At 57.5% G+C, this 18,125-nt stretch overlaps 1 protein-coding gene across 16 annotated transcripts in view; it reads left to right on the top strand.

Annotated features, from left to right (window-relative positions):
• Nucleotides 1-14,802: 14,802 nt before the first annotated feature.
• Ntng2 (netrin G2) overlaps nucleotides 14,803-18,125 on the top strand; it is a 59,780-nt gene continuing 56,457 nt past the window's right edge. For 5 of the 16 annotated variants that reach the window (XM_078048495.1, XM_078048496.1, XM_078048492.1 and 2 more), the window contains exon 1: nucleotides 14,804-15,827. The gene's annotated coding sequence lies outside the window, so the exon portion shown is untranslated. Of the gene's footprint in view, nucleotides 15,828-16,198; nucleotides 16,475-18,125 lie in introns of all 16 variants that reach the window. The other 11 variants (XM_078048493.1, XM_078048494.1, XM_078048497.1 and 8 more) reach the window with 6 other exon arrangements.

The raw sequence follows: 18,125 nt of genomic DNA on the forward strand, positions 1-18,125 counted from the left end.
GTCCAGGCAGAGAGTGTCAGCGCAGAGCGAGGCCCTGCAGGTGCTCACCACTCACTCCTGAGTGATAACCGAGTTGCTCATCCCTAATTAATTAGAACCAACCCTCAGTTGTCTTTGATCTGGAGGAGACCAGGAGAATGTGGGGACGTCTGTATCTGTTTGGGGATTGGGTGTCTGGGGTCACTAGGTATTTTGCAGAACTCTTTTTCTCCAGGTCTAATGTGCTAAGTCTGTTTTTTTCTTTAAATATAACAGATGCTTAGGAGACACTGGCCTTGCGCAGGGGCCCGCCCTGAGGGCTGAAAGCTCACAGATTCTGGTGGGGAAGCGAGGGGAAGCCCCGTCCACAGCACCGAGAACACGATTTAACCAGGTCCGTCCCAAATAATAGACGGTCATCCCTGCTCCCTTATGTACCTGGTGGTGGGCACACATCACACACACACACACACACACACACACACACAATGCCCAGAACTCCACGGCCATGTTCAGCAATTGGCTAATATTAAAAAGCTTCTTTTTTGCTGGAGGGGTACCGGGGATTGAACTCAGGGCACTCGACCACTGAGCACATCCCCAGCCCTATTTTGTATTTTATTTAGAGACAGGGTCTCACTGAGTTGCTTAGCACCTCACTGTTGCTGAGGCTGGCTTGGAACACACCACTCTCCTGTCTCAGCCACCCAAGCTGCTGGGATTACAGGCGTGCACCACCATGCCCAGCTAAAAGTCGAAAATGAATACCTCACTTACTAACAGGTATACTCCTAGCCTTATGCTGATGAGGAAACTGAGGCCCAGAGAGGCAAAGTAACTTCCTGGGGTCACACAGCTAGGAACTAGCAAGCTGGGAGACACGGTGCTCATGTAAATGCAAATTGATTTGAAGCCGTTTGATTCTGAGGCCACTTTACTCCAGTGGATCCTATTATCTCCTCAGGCAAATGAACAGCCTCTCCTTCCAATTTGCTACCACATGATCCACTCCTATCCCTTGAGTGGAGCCAGCTGCCAGACAGGGGTCTACCTCAGAGCCCCCATCTTGCCTGATCGCCCCAGTCTCTGGATGATCAGGCCGGTCTCCCCACCTCCTGGCTCGTTCTTCCATCCCCTTTAATTAAGCAGCAACTCTCTAAGGAAGCAAATGAATTATCCAATTATGCCCTTCTAACCTGATTGCCTCCTTGGCACCGGTGACTGGGCGAAGCCGTGCGGACGGGCTCAGTGGGAACCAGGGCCCCTCCCCTCCCTCCCCAGCCCAGGGCCAGGCACGGGGCTGATCAGACTGTGGCAGAGTAATGGAGACCCCTAGTGATGGCCTTGGCTGCCAGGGGTAGGGAGGGTACTACAGCCTGGAGGGAGGGGACGCCCTGGAGTCCCCCACTGTACTGGCCAGGCCCCTGGGAACTTTAAGGACGCCTCCGGTGTTTGACTCCCACATCTGCTGGTCCATTTCTGGGCTGTGTCTCTCTGGAGTCTGTCCTGTGGCTCTCTGGTGGCCGTCTCCCATGGTTGGGCATCTCCCAGGAGCTGGGCACAAAAGCTGTGCTGTCACCCGGCCACAATGCCCAGGCAGGGCCTTCACCCGACCAAGGGCGGGAGCGGGCAGATTCACCTGCACCTCCGCCTGGAGAAGGGTCCCAGGCCCATTTGTGAAAATAATTGATAACTATGAAGATAAGATTCTCGTCGTGTGGGCGTACATAGTTCTGCATCCCTTTATGGGACGAGCCTTCTATGTAGCAAGCTCTAGTTTGTTTGAAATTAAGTGTATTTATTTTCACTTTTTAATTCAAAAAACTCAAAGTCTGTTCAGGAGCAAACTCATTCTGGGGCCTTTCACCTGGCTCAGCAGTGGCCGACCTGTCTCCCTGTCGCTCTCCGTCTGCACGTGACCCACGTGATCCTGAAGGTTTTTGACCAAGTCCCTGAGGTGACCTGCAGGCGTGGGCCCCCCATCACTACTCGTGGCCTGCACCTGCAGGACTCTATCTTTCACGGCCTCGGAGGACGGTCAGAGTCGGGGTGCTTTGCACTGACAGGCTACTCTGACCCCGTGTGTGGCCGGGAGCCCCCTGGTTAATTTCCCAGTTCTGTTCTTTTCAGCAATTTCATTTTTTCCCTTGATGAGGAGCCTGTGCAAGACCCCAGTGGTGCCTCTTTAGACTCCTTCACCTGGACCAGCTTCTCAGCCCACGGTAGGGTCCTCGGTCACTCGGTGGCAGGGCGTGGCCTGTGAAATCTGTCGTTGGGCGACTTCGTGGTGGCGTGAACGCCCTGGCCTGTCCTCACCTGCCCAGAGGGCGCGGCCCCTCACTCCATCAGGAGACTGGGTGAACAAGAAGTGCGCGTGCGGCCGGCGGGACATGGCGCGGGCTGTTTGACGGTGATTTTCTTTAGAAGTGGAAGTAGGTACAGCCTAGAATGATGACCAGAGGAACAGCACAGGAGATGCACACGCCTGCACGAGGTCCTGTACCACCAAAGTCCCGTACCACCGTCGCCAAGCGCTCTGCAGGTCCCTAATGCCCAGAGGCCACGTCCCCTATGACTAGCAGCACAGTGGGCACATCTGCACCAGCATGCCCAGCCAGGTGACAGTGCGGTGCCCAGCGGGACTGTGACAGCTGGGACCTGTGCCTCCCTCGAGCAGGACTGAGAGGCCACTGCAATCTCAGGTGAGCACCTCCCTGCAGGTAGTCCACTGTGAATCGCATCGTGGTTCCGTGGTGCTTGGGGTCACGTGCGCACACTCATCTTTCATCTGGGGGAGACTTCAGATGTACACAAACGTTGCAAAGGTGGCACACCCTCCACCCAGCGTCCCCTGCTGCCGCCGGCATCCAATGCAGCCCCGGTACATCTGTCACAGCGAAGACATCAGCCTTGGGGCTACACTCCGGATTCTGGGTGTCATCTGCTCTCCCACTAATGCTCTTTGTTTGGTCCCAGGGTCTCACTTTGTGGCTGTTTCTTATCTTCCCAGAGACTAAGCAACGCTGGGCTCTTGACAGGCAGGTGTCAGCTTTAACTTCCTCCACCACAATGTCCAGAAGGCGTTTGTCCCCATCCCAGGAAGAAGAAGTAGAAACTGAGGTCTCTCTCTCTCTCCCCTCTTTCACAAAACTTTTGGTCATATTTAGGAGCTGGATAACATAGAAAGTCTCAACACTGAGTCAAACGTTAGAGGAGCCCCTTACTTTATCCAACGGGTGTATTCCTACAAAGTTACCTGTGGTTCTCTGGAGAAATGTTCTAGAAAGTACCACACATCCACCGCGGGCTGTGCCCAGCGCCTTGCGCTTCCTTCATTTGGCTGGTGCGCAGCCCCCGGTGGCTCGGTGGCTCGGTGGGCTTGGTGGGCCATCCTACCCACTCTGTGGATGTGCAGCGCGTCCAGGGAAGAGGAGGAAGAGGAAGAGGTCCAGGAAGAGGCTCATTCAAGGAGCTCGTGGCCATCCGCCGAGCGGGGCTTCCACTCAGCTCTCACCCACTCCTGCACTTGGTCCCAGGCTAACACCTGGCTGTCCTCCATCACCCTGGTCTGTCCTGGGAGGCTGAGCAGGGCCAGGGGGTCACTATAGGGCGGCCTGGCTCTGTGTCACGCACTGGGAATATGCTAATCCCGGGGCTCCGCTTGCAGCCGGTCCAGCTGGTAGAAGCTTTTATTTTAGAGAAGTGTGAGTGCTGTTGCCATGGACCGCAGCACAAGTGCCGGAGAAGCGCTCGGCACTCTTCCCTTCACCAAATTCCCTCTCCCTCTGTCCTCACCTCAGTCCCCAGAGGACTGGCTCCTGAGTGACCGGCTGAGTCAAGCCCCCCGGGAGCGGGGAAGAGGCAGTTATCATGACCCCCTCCAACCTGCCAGACATCAGCTCCTTTTGCTACAGGACACGGGTCCCCAAACCGCCCCTCTGCTCCCCTTAGCTCTTGTTAGAACTTGATTGAAAGAGTGTCTGGGAAGACAGCGCTGGGCTCGGGGTGGTGGGCTCGGCAGGCACACCAGGCTCTGGAGCCACACTGTGCCTGTTGGTCAGGGTCCTGGCTTCAGATCAGCAGACTGGGCTCCCTTCCGACTAGCTAGGTGACCTTGGGCCAGAGGCTGTGCTCAGGGTTCTGACTTCTAAACCAGGGCCCCCGAGGGGTTACAGCCCAGGAGGGCAGGTGGCAAGGCCGTGCAGTTAGATCAACCCATAAACACGGTACATACAACATGATGTTTGGTATGTGTGCATACTGTGTGGTCGGTGTCCAGGTCACCGTGAGCATGCCCGTCTCCTCAAACGTCGTTTCTTGGTGGTGAGAACAATGGAGAGCCTTGCTTGCAGCTGTTTTGGGAGCACACTGCTTTCTCTGTGGTCACCCTCCTGTGCATCAGGACATGCCCTTCCTCCCTGCTGCCACTACCGCCTCCTGCCTTCCTTTCTCCATGTCACCTCCTCCCAGGCAGGTGAAGCCCCAAGGAGCTTCTCAAGGTAGGATGAGAGGAGCCCCCGTGTGCTGGGCTCCCCTCCAGGGCCAGGGCAGCAGTGTGCAGCCAGTGGCAGGAGTTCCTGGAGCTGTGGACCTGCCGAGGGAGTTCTGGGCTGAGAGGCAGAGGGGCAGAGGTCAGGAGGACTGTTCTGGGTAGCAGTGAGATGGAGTGGCACCCGGGCCTCCGCTTCAAACGTGTGGTGCACATGGGAACAGCTGACAGTTAAGACGATCCTGTTGGGGAGTGGGAGATGGGCCTGTGCCTTAGCAAGGGCTAGAAGGAAGCTTGATTTGAAACATTCCAATTAGTATCTCTGCTGATCCTATTAACCCACCAATTATTCAGCTCTACCTGACTGCATGGGCATCATATAAATCCCACAGTACTGCCCCCCTCGTCCTTCTCATCCACTGTGTCTGCTGGCCAGCGTTCACTAAGCCCCTGCCCTGGACCAGGCCCAGGGGGTCGGCATCCGAGCAGCCAGGCGGAGGCTTCCCGCATGGAGCTTACAGCCCAGGAGCATGGGGAGAAGGGAGCCTGGACAGGAAATCACAGCACAGTGAGGGCAGGGTCCTCCACCAGGGGCTCAGGAACCAGGTGGCAGTGTTCAGTCTTGTGGTCCCCTGCACATGCCCATCCGACCATCTGCCTCCTGCCCCTTCTGAAGTGCATGAGGGCAGAACTCTGCCAATCTTGTTCTCTGTCATTCCTCTGGATAAGGCCCAGGGAACAACCCCAATGTGTACCTGTGAGAGGAGTGGCCATCCCTTTTAACCCCTACCCTGGGCTACCAAGCGCAATGCCCTTGGCCTTTAATACTGCTGGCTTTCTAGTCTTTGCTCCTGTTTGCAGATGAGAGGATTCAGGAGGTGAGGTTACTCACACCAGGCCATCCAGCCAACAATGTCCCCGCTTAAGGTCCCATGCCCCCCACCCCTTGCTTCCAAAACCAGACTCTTCCCATGAACATCTGCTGTCTGTCTTCTCTGCAGACAGAGGCAGGCAGAGGCTGGGCAACTAGGGGCAGGTGGGAAGGAGGGGGGCGAGGGCAGGCAGGAGTCGAGGATATCTAACTCGCTCTTCTGTGCATCTTGCGATGCTGAAACTCAAGAGCCCCTGACTCAGCAGGATATCAATAACCCTGGCGGTCCTGGGGGGCGTCTCTGCCAGGGAGAACAGCAGGGCTCTACCCACTCCCTGCTGCCACCATGGCAGCTCATGCACCACCTGTGCCCACCTGGGGGGTCTCCCCACACAGGGAGCTCCCTGGAAGCTCCTTGGAGCCGACCCACATCTGTATCTCCAACTTCCAACAGAGCTTGGCATACAGCGGTCACTCAATAAATAACTGTGCAGGAGGTGAACGGTGGCTGGGTGAATGATGGCCTGAGCTTCCAGTTTCTCCTACTTTGTCATCGAGGCGGTTGTGTGTAGTGTGTGGTCTCTAAAGCAGGCGGCTTGGTCCGTGTTTCATATCGCCCTCCATGAACAGCATTTGCACATACCTGTTTGTGTCTGGGAGGCCCTGCGCTCTCCACGGGTGGGCAGAGGCTCACTCCCACCTTCTGGCACAGACAGAACGGCCCGAGGTCTGCCATCCCCCACCCCGGACAGGCCAGCACCGTGGCCACTCACGGCCAGTCACTCTCAGCACTCTGTCCTGTTCCTCTGGGGTCCCCCTCAAGGCAACCCCTGGGTAGTTGGCGCCATTGCTTGGATCAGCCCCTCTTCACCCTGCACTTCTCCATTCTGTTGTGGGGTTGAGAGAGCAGGTGCGCACAGCCGTGGACAACACTCTCCTCCACCAGCTCCTTCCTCTAGTTACGAAATGCAGTGTGGGGCGTGGCCTGCCTGAAGAGAGGCTGGGGGACAGGATGGGATGGGATCACATGGCCTCTGGAGGCCACCTGGACTCAACCACTCCACGGGTGGCTGCTGTACTGAGGTGCCTAGAGAATCAGAAGTCACCTTCTGGCTCTGCAATAGGAACACACCAAGGGGGCTGCTCCCGAATTCAGGAGCAGGGTGTTCCTGAAGCCACATGCCCACATGCAGGGGGTCCTGTGGACAGTGGAGAACTACACCACCCTAAAGTGGGCTCTGTGTGTGTGTGTGTGTGTGTGTGTGTGTGTGTGTGTGACCAGCAATGACAGTCAGAACAGATAGCAAGCTGAAAGCCTCAGGTGCAGACCGATACAAGCAGTGCCAGGTGAGCTCGACCCTGTGACCTGGAGGTCCTGAGCAGTATCAGCCCAGGGAGCGTGGGTTTGGAGGAGGTTTCTAAGGAAAGGTCCTGCGAGGCCTGAGGAACGGAACAGTGGGGGCAGCTCTGAGGCCTCAGGGTGGTCGCGCTTCACCAACCACCGGCTGCACAAAGCGTCTTGATGTGTCAGCACACAGTGTGGCCGTCCTGGTGCTAAGGGGTTCCTTCCTCTCACCCCACCCGCTCAGGAGTCCCAGGCTCACCTCTGCTGCTCAAGACCCTGCATCGACCCAGCAGTTCCTGGTCCAGTCAGCTCCACAAGAGGAGTCCCCGCGACATTTTTTAAAGACATTTCTGGAGCCCACATTGGCAAATAGAAACTAAAAGCCATCTGAGAGCCAGGCTGCCTGCCTGCGGCCCAGCGTTCCCCAGGGCCGTGGCGGGGCTCGGGGCTCACCTGTTAATGTCAGGCTTCTAACGAGCCTGCTGGCCGTGCCTCTGCTCTCCTGGGGAGTTGTCATTCTGCTGGCGGTTCCTGAGACATTTGTACTGGGCGAGCTCAGACTCCTGCGCTGGGAAGGGGCCTGGCAGGCTGCGCACTGAGCGGCCGAAAATGCCGGCCACGGCGGGGACTCCAGCTCACCCCACTTCCTGGGCCTGCAAGACCCGAGGCCGAGAGGGTGACCGGGACAGAGCCAGGGTCCCCAAGCTTGCAGGGGACTGATTGGGGCAAGAAACTCAGAACCAGTGTGGTAGTGGGGCCAGGGCCAAGGTCTGGGTTTGAATCCTGGTGGGCTTGGAGCAAGACCTTCCCCCTCCCCAAGCCTTGGTTTCCGTCTGTGCCACGGAGACCACCGCACCAAGGTCTGACCCTGTCTGCCATGTGGAGAGGGACCAGAGGAGAGAGGGTTGTGCACCATGGGAAGTGACTCAAGCTGACCTTGGGGAAGGAGTCCCCTTGACAGAGCTCAAGTCTGGACCCTATCTGACGGGAGAGGACCCTTCCTTTGGCTTCCAGAGCTGCCCCAGTTCACGTCTCCTAGTACAAAGCCAGAGGTGGCCTTTCCCCCTTGGAAGTGAGTGAGCACTTCCTGTCACCAAATCAAAGACCCGTCAACTCAGACTGCGGACACCCTCCAAGGTCAAAGGTCAGCCTGACCCTTGCAGCCTGATCACATGGGGGTGCTAACACCCCTGTGTGCACTCTGCAGATACGGTGTCATTATTACAGTGGGGGTGGGGTGTCATTATTGTTCCCATTGCACAGATGGACAACCAAGATGAGAGGGTGCCCCAGACTCGGGTGGTAGTGCAGGGATTGTACCCAGGGTGGAGGGGCTCCCCAGGTCAGCCGGAGGGAGAGGGCTGAGGCCCTGGAGCAGGCATTTCTAATACTGGTGACTGCTCTGTGATTGGGCTGTCAGGTCTGGAGCCCAAGCTTACGAACACCAGGCTTTCTGCACACCAGGCATCTGAGAACCATGCCCGGGCCATCTCAGCTTCTCCAGCAACAACCCCACAGATGCTTGGCTCAGGACCCCGTGGGCCCCACAGTGATCTCCCAAAGCAGCATAAGGAGCTGAGGTCATCAGAGCTATGTAGAGGGTCCTAGGCCAGCCACTGCACAGGGACAAAAGAGGCAGGAAGAGCAGGTAGCTGCCTCACGCTGTGAAGTTGGATTCTGGAATCAGTTAAGCCAAGAATGCGAGAAATCAGTCCAGAGTTTTGGGGTCCCCAGATTGAAAGGAAAAAGCTTCTGGGAATCCTCAGTTGCGTGGGGCATTTGAAGACCTGTTCTTCCAACTCTCAGACAACATGAAGAGCAAAGCACTTGGTCAAAGGACCCCTGGCAGCCCTTTCCTGATGCACACCTGCATTTGCTCAGTGACAAGGGACAGAGGGTGGGAGGAAGAGGCTCGAGGCTCCACAGAGAGTCCAGGGTGAAGATAAAGCTGGGGGCCCTTCTGGACCTGGCGGCTGTGTGAGTCAAGTATGGAAAATGGAGAGGTCACTGGCCGTGGCCAGCAAAGTCAGCAGAGCGGAGAACTAGTGGCATCGGGAACTGTCTCCATCCATTAGGCCAAGTGCCACTGAAGACAGAGAAGCTCTTCCCAAGATGGAGAGCCGAGCTTCAAGAGCCATGGCCCCGCAGCCTCCAGACAGCACCATCCCGGGTCCCTCTGTGCAGAGCAGCCGGGCAAGAGCCAGGGAGCACAGGGAGGGGGGACAGGTCCCACGCATCTCACGGTCAGGGTGGCCTGAAGGCATAGACGAGGGGCTGTTGGGGGCTCCACCTGGTGCCCTGTTGGCAGGAGTCAGCACAAGGCGGGGCCAAGGTCACAGAGCTCTAAAGATCTGAGAGACCCCAGGGACAGCCTTGTGTGGACAGCCGAGGGAGGAGATTGTGGGGTGCAACACCATGGTGTCTTTTGGAATTCTCGCTGCCTTTCGTTAGAGGGACGGTCCCCCCAGCTGGCCCACGCTCCCCTCTCCCGCTCTGGACTCTTGCACGCGGGTGCTCTGGGCTTGGGCTTACCTGGGCTCTTTCTGAATGATGTCGAGGACTGGGGGAGTGGAAGGGCGAGGGGGACGCGGGCGCGGTGCGGCCTGGGAGAGCAGGAGGAGGGCTGGGGCGGGGAGCGGGTATCTCCATAACTGGGTCAATTATTTTGTGATCAGCACCTGTCTGAGAGGAAGGCCACAGCTGCTGTGCATCCTGGAGGCCCGGATCACCTGCTCCACAAGGAAGAAAAGTGTTTTCCTCTAGGTGAGGAGTCTCGTTGGGGGAGGCGGCCCCCTGCTGTGGACGCGGTCCCCTCTGGTGGCCCCCTCTCGCTGGTGCGCCCCTTGCCCATCCTCCAGCACCATTACAGGGTGGCCAGAGGAGGGGACGGTGGGTCCTCTGGGCCCTCTCCTGCTCCCCATGAAACCGTTTCCAGAGTGGGAGGGGAAGGGGAGGGAGTGTGGGGAGGGTTCAGATCCCAGAGCAGATTCTGGAGGGCGGTCTGTGCGTAGAGACGCTGGGCTCAGCGCCCAGGATCACTGGGACTGGTCTCCCCTCGACCCCTGGGCTCCGCGGGCAGATTTGACTGATGGTCTGTGATTCTGACGCAGCACAGGGGAGTGTGGTCTTCCCACCTCACACAACAGGAGCCCCTGGCCAGTGTGAGGGGTCAGGGGCAGCACTGGCCAAGCACACACCGTCTACTGGCAGGTCCCCAATGGAGTGACCCACACTTTTCCTCAGTGAATCCTCCCAACAACACCAGGAGGCCAGTGCTCTTATTATCACCACTTGACAGATGAGGAAACCTCGTCTCAGCAGGGTAAGGGCCCAAGTCTGCTCCTAGGCAGCTTGGGGGGTGGTGTTGGTGGTGTTCACCGGTGAGCTTTCCTCGTCCCCAGCCTGAGAGGGAGGACTTGCTTCTGCAGTTAACTTGGGAGTGTCTAGTGTTTGGGGGCCACACCTGCACTCAGCCTGAAGGTGCATGTGTTTGCACACACACACACACACACACACACACACACACACACACACTACCACTTTTCTCAGACTGCACCGCCTCTCTGGCTTGACCTCTCTGGCACACAGTAGGTGCTTAGTAAACTTCTGTGAGGTACACAGGCAGCTTGCCTCTGGGTTCTTTCTTCTGAGCTCCCCTGGTTTCATGCTGCCTGGGACTTGGGAAGGAGGCCTCCCCAGGCCCCCCCAGATGGGGGCATCCTGACCAGGCTGTTGGGGGAGAAGACCCAGCAGGCAAAGGCAGGGTGGCCAGTGGCATTGCCACCCTCCACCAGAGCCCATCGCGCCTTCTCGAGCCCCACCTGCCATGTGCCCTCGGACGGCACCACACACTTGTCCTGGTGTCTTCTGCTCACAAGCGGAGCCTGCAATGCCGGTTCCCTCCCAGGGTCGGTGGAGGGAAGTCCCTGAATAAGCGTAGGACAGACCAAACAGTGAGTCCAGGGTCAAACTAGGGGCCCTCCTCTGACGGAACAACCCCGGGCAGAGTCCACCCCAGCCTTCTCATCTGAGCGATGGGGAGAATAAGCGCATCTTTCACCAAGAGGTAGCAACATGGGAAGGGGAGGCCCCCAGCAAGCCGCTGTGCACCACGCCCAGGTGGACGACGTTGCACAATCACCTCCGGGATGCCCAATACCTCCGGGATGCCCAATAGGTCTCAAGCATTTGCTCATTAAATTCTCACACCACCCTAGGTCTTTGGATGCCATTACAATCTCCACTTTCCAAGTGGAACAACTGAGTCTTGGCAAGCTGAATCCTTGGCTCAAGGGCACAGCGATAGGCCAAGGTGAGCAGGAATGTGAGACCAAGGATGCACAACTCTGCAGGGCCCACTGTTACTGTCATCAGTGCTCATTCAGATCTGGAAGGAGTACTTGAGGTTGGCTCATCATCCCATTGTATAGCTGAGAAAACTGAGACCCAGAGAAGAGAAGAGACTAATCTAGTTACAGAGCTACCACTGTTAGAACCAGAACAAAAATTCCTACAAATGCTGCTCATATTTATTGAACACTTACTATGTTCCACAGGCTAAGTGCTTGTGTCATCTTTTCAGTTCATTCTTACAATAACGTCAGGAAGAGACAATTAGCAATCTCATTTTTCATTTGGGCAAACTGAGGCAGAGAGAAAAACAGCTAACTCAAGGTCCCTCAGCTGATCAGCGGTGGAGGCATACCCAGGGAGTCAAGCTCTAGAGTCCTCATCCAGTGCTCTGCCTCCCCCACAGAGAGGCTGGCCTCACCCAGCATCCCAGGCCCACGCAGACTCCCAGGGCATGGCCACCTCCCAGCAAGGCAGGGTGCAGCTCAGGGAGACAGGTGCAGAGCCAGGCTGGCAAACCCTGGGTGCCAGAAGACCATGAGCCCCCTGCCTCTGCCAAGGGAAGTTTATCCGACAAAATGCAGCCAGCAAGAGCACGTCTCGCTTTGCGTCTCCCGTTGCAGGCAGCACACATCTTGGGAGATGTGTGGATGAAAGGCACCATATAAAATGCAATCAATTATGAATCACCATTACTGAATTAATCACATGTATGATTAATACAGTAATAATAATTAATGGGAGTACGGTCTAGAGATTAGAGCTGAGAACTGGCAGGGAGGAGCCAGAGTATTCCTCGCCACTGCCTGGAGGCGTCACCCGGGAAGGGCCTGGGTTTGGATCTTGGTGTCTCTCCGCCCGCCCCTGCCTGGGCTGTACAAGTGAGGGGCTTGATGTCTCAAAACCCCAAGATGGGCCTGGGCTAGGTCCTGGGCTCTTCCATCTACCTACAGCTACCTCTCAACTGCTCAAGGTCAAGGGGACAAAGTTTCTTGAAGAATCCAAATCTTGATCTGGCGTAAGATGGTGAAGGGTGTGAATGAGGCCGGGGTGAGGATGTGGTGGGGTGGCCTTTGAGCTCACACTTGACTTTCATCAGCCCTATAAGCTCATTTGCTGTCTGTCCCATTGTCCGTCTGCATTAGGATTTGTCTTTTCTCTGAAATCCCCAGAGGGCTAGACCTCATCTGTTCTTTCCCATTGCAAAGCTGGTGGATTAGTTTTGCATGTGGCTGTATTCTTTCCCGTGACTCGTCCATCCCGGGCACATTCCTTATTCCCAAGGAGGGGAGCAACGCAGACAGCACACAGTGAGAACGCCTGCAGTCCTCCCAGCTCCCTGGTGTGCATTTGGGTGTGTACCTTTGTAAGCCTCTCTTTCCACAAGTATACATATTATGTATGTGTTACACATGGGCATGTATTGTATATGTAATTATATACAGGCCCCTTTTAAAAAAATAGGTGGAATAAAATTAAATACTTGTCGTGCAGATGCTTTTTGATAGTAGCTGCCACATGCACAATTCAAATGAGAACTGCACAGTGCAGCCAAAATCCCACCAATGAAGTAAACCACCAGGCTGCTGGTGAGAGGGGGGCCAGCGATGAGTTTTTTGGAGGGAGATTCATTAACACTTTCCTGCCCCTGGTGCTCAGCATCTTTTTACTCCTGAGGAAAGGTCATTTGTCCAGAGACATCCAAATGCAGTTTAGAAATGAATGTCCCCCAGCCACCTGGTCCCTACATGGCTGGAATCCTATTTGTTCTCCAGCATGGAAACAAAGCATCTTATTGTTCCCTTGAAAGGAAAACCATCTCCTGGTGGCTGCACAGAGCTTGGTCAAGTCAGGTTGTCAGTATGGGAACCCCTGCCCGGGGCATATTCCTCCTAATGTGGATGGGGAAACTGAGGTTGGGAGCAGGGAAGGGATCTACACAACCAGTTAGGGACCAAGCCAAGACAAGCCCATCATCTTGACTCCCAGTCCAGGGCTCTTCCACTATCCCATGATTTCCAGGGTCTGAAAATGGGGAGACCCAGAGACAGGTTCTGGAACAGGTCCCTGGAAAAGCCTGTTGGCATCAGCTGGCTGCAGAGGTGAGGAGCCCTGGGAAGGAGGACTGCTGGAGAGGAGGTGGAAATTTTTTCAAGTGGCAAATATCTTTGCAAATGGGTCACCCAAACCATCCTGGCAACTGCAGGGAGGATGCACCCGGGTCCCTTGGCTGTGCTTGGATGAACTGTAGTAAGGAAGCATCCTCCTTCCTGTCTCGTTGGCTGTTCCTGACAGCATCCAGGCCCTGGGTGATAGAGGAGCAAGGCGTTTCCTGGGGATTGATGACCCTGCCTGGGGCAACAGCAGGCAGAGGGCCTACCGGGTCATCACTCAGCCTGTGCGGGAGCCCCACACAGTGCCCTTCTCTGCTGCCTACAGGCTGAATATTTTGAAATCAAATCGCTGAGATCTGTTCTTGTCCTAGGAGGAGCTTCCTCCTGCTGGACGCTCTGAGACCAGGAAGGACATGGCCAGGGCTAGCTGCATCTGATTTCCTGGATGACTTTGTGGGGTGGACCCACCTCCCTTGGCAGAGACCTGAGGGTATGTGTGGCAGAGATACTGGATAGCCCTGTTTTGACCCCTCCTTGGAAAAGGAACTGCTTGCCATTCACAGTTCACAGATGGGGACACTGAGGCCCTGAAGCAATCAGTGCCACACCCCAAGTTAAACAGTAAGTCAGGCAGTAGCCAGCACCTCCTGAGAACCCAAAAACCCTGCCTCCTGGCTCAGAATCTTCCTTAGCTATGTGACCTTGGACAAGTGACTTAGGTCTCTAAGCTTGTCTCCAAGTTGGGACTTTCCTAATAGAGCTAAGTCACAAAGCTTTGGGGAGAAATCAATGAATAATGCACATAAATTCATTTGCAGGGAGCCTGGCACAAAACAGGTGTTAAGTGAGTGCTGCTGCTGCTGTTGTTGTTGTTGTTGTTATTATTATTATAGCAGATGACAGTTTTTAATTCTGCATACTCTGTCTGCTTTGTCACAAGAGTCTAAATGTTATTCAGCAGTAGGACCCTCTCTGCAGGTTTTGGGGGAACCAAGAGCAGGAAGGGTTAAGTGGAGGTAAGGGTGACAGTGGGGTGGGGCACTGAAATGCTATCTTATGCTATATCTTGCTCCCATTTCTGACATTCTCTGTGACCTTGGACCATTCTCTCTCTCTCTCTCTCTCTCTCTCTCTCTCTCTCTCTCTCTCTCTCTCTCTCTCTCCTCTCAGGCTCTTTGTTCTTGATGCATCCAAATGACAGTGTTGGCTGCTTGGGCACTGCAGTAAGAACCCACCCCAGGAGGCCAGGAGAACCCCAAACCCACAGGGGCCACTGGAGGAGGAGGAAGTTCCCCCAATAGCCCCAGAGGGCAGCCTGGCAGGGAATCTCCAGGGGCTGGAGAATGCAGGGCTGCCCAGTGTTGCCAACTCAGTGGCCTCTGCCGGGCCCTGCAAGAGTCCTCCCACGCCCTCCTCCCAGGCTTGGCCCGAGAGAGGCAGAGATCCCCTCAGGCGAGGCCCCTCCTGCCCCCCTACTCTGCACTCCCTGTGGAGCCGGCTTGGCTTCGTCAAAAGCAGGGCCCATCAGGGTGGAGGCGGCGATGTGTCAGCTGGTATTCAGGCTCTGGTTGTGCGCTCAGTTCGCTCCCCCTCCCCATCTCCCCAAATCCACCCACCCACCCCTTTACCCACTGCTTGGGGCCTTCTGGGTGGCAGCACTTCACAGAGAGAGAGAGAGAGACAGAGGAGCAGCCTTGAGCCCTTGGCTGTTGGGGGTGGGGGGAACTGACTCACTTGGCCCCCTTCTTGGTGCCGATGGGGCAGCTCCCACACCCAGGGTCGCCGGCCTCCGGTCAGGCCCCTGGGTTTGGAAAAGGAAACTGCAGCCCGCCGCGCCTGACCCGAGCCGGCTGAGGATGCGCTCTGCGCGCAGGGACCCGCTGGCCCCCGGGCCGCGAGGCGATGTGTAGGCAGCGACCCCCCAGCACAGGCTCGCTCCCGCGGCCGCCTGCTGGGGCCACCCTGGCCGCGGGCCCGCCGGGACGCCCCTGCTCGCCGCGCCCCTCCCTGGGCCGTGGCGCGTCCCCCGAGTCTCGCAGTATTTTCTTCCTGCACCTTTAAGAAGACCGTTGCTCCGTGGTGGGATGGTGTGTTAAAGCCACACAGAGGAAGTTACGCAGCCCGGATCAGACCGAGAGATAAAAGCCCCGATGGTGATCGTGAGTGATGGCAAGAGGATTTAGCCTCGGCATTAACTTAGAGCCGAGTGCAGGGGGGCAGTGAAGCGCCCCGCCATCTGGCCCGCGCCGCGCCGGGGGGATGCCCCGGCGCCCCCAGGAGCAGCCGCGAAGCCCACCCGGGCCGGGGGCTGCCCGGCGCGCGAGCGCGGGTCCTCCCGGAGCCGCCCAGGGGACCCAAAAAGTTTGCACTTGTTAGCGGCGACCTCCCGCTCGGCCCGGGCGGGCGATGCGGGCGGCGCGGGCGGCCCCCTCCCCCGGCCCGCGTCTCCGGGACGGCTGCGGGCGGCCCCCCCGGCGGCCGGAGGGCTCCCCAGCCCCGATCTGACGGCGGCGGCGCGGCGGCCACGGCGGCGGCGGAGCGGCGCGGGGAAGGAGCACCGGCGCGCAGCCCTCCGGCCCTCGCCCCCACCCAGCGCCATCCAGAGGGGAGGCGCAGCGCCAGAGGGTGGCGGTCCTCGGCCTCCCGGGTCTCCGCTCCGGGAAGCCACTCCGAGCCGGGGTAAGGCGGGCCGGGAGAGCCCGGGAGGCGAGCGGGGGCAGAGGCGCTGCGGCTCGCCAGGCTGGTTTCATTTTTAAAGGGCTTTGGTGGCCGTGCAGGCTCTCCCGGGGCCCTGGAGCCACTTAAAGCAGCCTAGCGAAGGCTGGGATGCAAAAGTTATTTGGTAGCGGCTGCTACTAGTGGAGGACTGGAGTGGCCCCGAGAGGGGTGTGTGAGTGTGCGTTTGTAGCAGCATCTTAAAGGAGTAGCTTGTCTTTCTGGCTGGCTCCCCCACCCCTTCTTTCCCCGCCATGCGTGCGTGTGTGGAGCGGGGATGGACGTTGCAAAAATGCTTGGATTTGTTTATGAAATGGAAATTAACTCTTCTCCAGCGCCGCTCCCCCACCCCAATTTAATCGCCACCATCCAGAGCTATCCCACCCGTGCCCTCCCATCTCTGCAAACTGGAGGACGTGTGAGTTGCACGGAGAACTCTTGACCAGCCAAGGACGGAAACTTCTTTCCGTGCGGTAGAGGGTCGGGGCTGGGGGGCGGACGGAGGTAAGGACCGGCTTGAGCGCTGTGCGGAGTCGAACTCGAACCCGGGGAAGCAGAGGCAGCGAGAAGGCGGGAAGAGGACCGCGAGTTCCGAGTCCGCCCGCTCCGGAGTAAGTCGCAGTTCTGGGCGGGGTGGGTGGCGGTGGTGGCGGCGGCGGCGACAGGGTCGCTGCTGGCAGCAGCGCCTGGAAAAAGAATGCAACTAATTCGCGGGCGCTTTGCTCGGTGTCTTTTAATTAAGTGAGACGATGCTAAATGAGGGGGTACCCTCAATGCTGACCGGGCCTTTATTAAAGGCTGGATTATCAATTGCTCTCGTGGTTTGCACACAACTTCGGAAAAGCAAGAAGCCGCGGCGGGTTTGCCGGGCTGGTCCATGTGCAATGCACACGGTTTGCAGCCGGCCGGAAGCACAGACTGGACCTCCACTCCTGGCCGTTTGCGGTCCTAGGTGGCCCCGCCCTCCGGCCCCGCAGGGACCCACCCGCGCGACCCCAGCCGCGGCGACCTCCTGCTCGTGCCCCGCCCCCAACTTTTCAGGGCTCCCTGGCCGCTGAGAAGGGCTCCGGGGGCAAACCGGGGCCAGAGAAAGCTCCAGTTGCGGAGCCGGGACACCTGGGCTGCCGAAACCGCCCATTGAGCCGATGGTGAGCGCTGGACACCTACCGGGCAGCTCCGAGGCGGGAACGGGAAGGTGACTCGGGTCGCTATCCCTCCTCGTCCCCCCTCCCAATATCCCCCAAAGCAAATTTCACCCCCTCCACCGACCCGCAGGGAAGGAAGAGGACACCTGTCGGAGGGGCTGGGGCCCCCAGAACCCGCGGCGCGCTCCCCAATCCCCCAGGGGCCCGCGCCCGCGGAGGCAAGTTTCCCACAAGGCGAGGGCGCAGCCGGCAACTCCGAGAGAAGCCGGCTCCCGAGCCCAGCCAGTTCCGAGAGGCGCTAATTCAATAAGACAGAAATCTGAGTTCAGAAATCCTGATAAAATCTAATTTTCGGGTTTTAATACCCTGGCTATCAGCCCCTCCCTGATTCCCGAGGACTCTTAAAAGAAAATAAAGCGCATTGATTCTATTTGTTTCTGAGAGCTGCAGTTTCTTAATAATATCAGGTGAAGATTTATTTTCCAAGGAGAAAACGATCCACCAGGATACAACCTCTTACTCTGAAACCTCCCTTGCCGGCTTCTCCCTGCCATCGCCTCCTTATTCCCGGGGTTCTTGCGGCTCTCTCCCCCTCCCCTTTTTGCTTTTTTGGCAAAAGCCGACTGTAATATTCGAGCGCTGAGCTCACAATTCCCCCTGCGATGCCAGCAACGCAATCAACGCCCAGTTGATTGACTGGTTGTAAACACATTTTCCCCTGGCAGATTTTGTTGTTGTTGCCCCCCCCCTCCGTTTTCCAGGGAATGCGTGGCATTTAAGTCAACAAAACTGCAAAGCAATTAATAAATTTGCAAGTTGCCCCGCACGCGGCCTCCAGGCTGAGCTTCGCCGCCTCCTCAGCCTGCCTCGCGCCCCGCGCCATCCCAGCCCGGCCAGGCTGGTCCTGCGGCTGAAGCCCGAAGCTGAGCCCTCCTTGAGAGCCGCAGCCCTGCGCCCTGGTCGTCCCTAGCCATCAGGAGCTCCCTACCTGTTAGGGAACAGTCGGGAGTCAGCTTCTAGAAGAATTAATTAGGGGCATGCTGTTTTCTGGGCAGCTCCGAGCTCTGGTAGAGGCGTCCAAACCTCTGCCGGCCGAGCTATTTTATTTTTACTACAT

This window comes from Ictidomys tridecemlineatus, chromosome 4, assembly GCF_052094955.1.
Source record: "Ictidomys tridecemlineatus isolate mIctTri1 chromosome 4, mIctTri1.hap1, whole genome shotgun sequence".
Classification (NCBI taxonomy): Eukaryota; Metazoa; Chordata; class Mammalia; order Rodentia; family Sciuridae; genus Ictidomys; species Ictidomys tridecemlineatus.